Here is a 2,786-nt window from a genome sequence, read left to right as displayed (position 1 = left end):
GCATTTATACATTTATGGACGACGGGCTTATAAATAATTTTGGTGAGGCCAGATATTTATGCAATAAATGTTTAAAATGCGTCGGCTTAAATTTACTTGGGAAACCTGCTTAACAGTAATTTACGAGTTGTTTCCCTTGGTTTGCGTATAATGTATATTTTGATTTTAGTGACATCATCGCTAAAAATATATTTCAGTATCGATGTGATTGTATTTATGTATATGTAAATGTAGCTATGTTGTGTGTGTGTGTGTGTGTGTGCGTATTTTATGTATTTTTGTATGCATAATAAATGCACTGATATTTTACAGACACTAAAATTTGGAAAAACCAAAGAATCTAGTAGATAATGAGAGAGAGAATGAAAAACAAAATTTGATTGCTGTCACTAAACATGTATGTATGTATGTATATATGTATGTCTCTTAGTGTCACAAATATTTATGAGGCTGAATCATATTAAGTAACTTTGAGTTATCTCCCTTCGAATAAAATTTCAATTTCTCGTATTTGAAGTATGTGTACCTTTCGCGTATATTTTCAACTTTGTTTTTCTTAGATTTGTTTCAGTCATTGGCCTGCGGCTATGCTGGAGCATCGCCTTGCATGGTGAGTCAAACAAATAAATCCCAGTGTTTATTTTGAGTGTTGTTTTGTTTTGGGTTTAAATTCCTCTGAGGTCATCTTTGCCTTTCAACTTTTCGGGGCCGATAAAATAAAACGCCAGTTGCCTTACTGGGTTCGATGTAATCGACTAGTCCCCTATCCTGAAATTTGAAACGAATATTGTAGACTAGACCCCTATGTCTTATTGTTTCTTCATCTTTATAAATAACTCTTCCATTATTTCAGCTTTCCTCTTATGCTCGTAGTAACCCCCACACACACACACATCTCTTGTTTTGTCTATATTTTCTCCATACTTTATTTATTATTGCCTTGTTGTTATTTATATATTGTCTAGACATCATTCGTTCCTTGTTATCATAGCGGATCTACTTTTTTGGTTGTTGTTATATCTGTATAATAAAAGCCGATATGAATACTGGCTGGTTGTTTGGTTGGTTGACTGATTCTCAAGTCACGCTTTACATCGTACAGAGAGAAGTAAATAGCGATACAGAAAGAGTTAACATATGAGGTAAAGGATGAATGCACGTACTGGAGTTGGTGACGGGCAATGAGTAAGAGAAACAAGAAAAAAAAAACCGCGGCACATAGAATGACGGGAAAAGGATCATACCGACAGAGGATGAAGAAGAAGACGGGAATTAAATAAGAATAGTTATGGAAGGAGTATTACAAATTTTAATTTTCTTGTTGCACCCTGCCTGTATCAATGTTACAAATAATCTTTCTTTACTGTATTTTGTGTGCTTTATTCTAAATGCAACCATTACTTTCTTTTATGCTTCAAATTCCCTTAGCTTTCATCCAACAGTATTGTAAATATAACTTACTGCTAGACCAGCATGTGAGTTGACAACCTGTTACCTTATTTTGAGCATTTAGCTCTGGTATGAATAATAATTTCATGAATCGATTCTATTCATTCTGAGCCCTTTATTTTATATATTCATGAATTCTGAACTATTTGGTCTATTTTTGGTTTAATTCCATCTCACCCCCCTCTCTCTCTCTCTCTCTCTCTCTCTCTCTCTCTCTCTCTCTCTCTCTTTTCCTCTCTCTCTCGCTCACCAGTTTTTATCTAATTTGATATCACTGGATTTTATTATTTTCCTTCTTTTCATTATGAAGTATTTTATAAGCTAAATTGTTATTCTACTTTCGCCAATGAATCCACGGTCGTTCTCATCCGAAGTAATAAAATTCTCTATAACTCCCCAGCATAATCTCGTATAAATAATGTATTTAGAATTGTATTTCATGTAATTAGAGTTGATTGAGTTAATACATTTCTGTAGAATTATTTAAGAGATTTGCATAGTTAACAAGTAGCACGAATGACGTAGAATATGATTTACTTTATTTTAGCGACACCTCAGTGCGAATAAAATGCAGAAGAAACAGTTATTATAATGTCATAGTATGCCAAGTATATTGTGAGTTTTCAGATCAAAGGGAGGTTACCTATCAATCTATAGATTTCACTTCGATTAAAAAGCCCTTCATTAAAAAACCTTTGAATATGAACTAGAGTGAGTATTGACTGAGAGTAAATTTGAGTATAGATTAAACAATACTCCCAATATATCGCTGGTACATATATTATGGATTTCTAGGTATAAGAGATTGAACATGTTCTTGACATCCTGGACACATTTCGCAGTAATATCATCTCAGTTGAATACATTGTTTTTCTTATATGAATTAATAAACATAACAAAAATTCATCTACAACGTTAATGGATGATGTGTCAGCAAGACTTGATTGGATTTAATTATGTGTAATTTGCCGGGGCTAAGTCAGTCTCAAGAAAATTTCCTTTACATACATGAAGTAGACGAAACCTAGGGTAATAAAGCTCTAATGAATTAAGGTCGAGTGGGAATTAACAAATATATACAAACAACGTAATATTATAATCTGTTTGCTTGAAAAAAGGGCTTTAAAATATCATGTAGTACACGAATTTAGAAGAGAAGACTATATAATGAAAATAGGTAAAATACATGTAAATAAATCTAAAATAACCACGAAAAAACCAACAATATATATAAATAAAATAGAACAAAAATGTATATCAATCAGTATTAAAAATGATCTAAATTCTAAAAATGATCATCAATAATTTTTAAACCACTGGATTATATATATATATAT

The 2,786-nt window shown here is 32.0% G+C and overlaps 1 protein-coding gene across 1 annotated transcript in view; it reads right to left on the bottom strand.

Annotated features, from left to right (window-relative positions):
• Nucleotides 1-2,786, bottom strand: part of LOC106871386 (uncharacterized) — a gene marked incomplete at its 3' end in the record, with an annotated part of 540,352 nt that overhangs the window by 180,308 nt on the left and 357,258 nt on the right. The gene's annotated exons all lie outside the window — the stretch shown is intronic.

The sequence above is a fragment of the Octopus bimaculoides genome, chromosome 9 (assembly GCF_001194135.2).
Source record: "Octopus bimaculoides isolate UCB-OBI-ISO-001 chromosome 9, ASM119413v2, whole genome shotgun sequence".
Taxonomy (NCBI): domain Eukaryota; kingdom Metazoa; phylum Mollusca; class Cephalopoda; order Octopoda; family Octopodidae; genus Octopus; species Octopus bimaculoides.
Note: the sequence above shows the minus strand (reverse complement) of the source record. Positions and strands in the feature narration are given on the sequence as shown.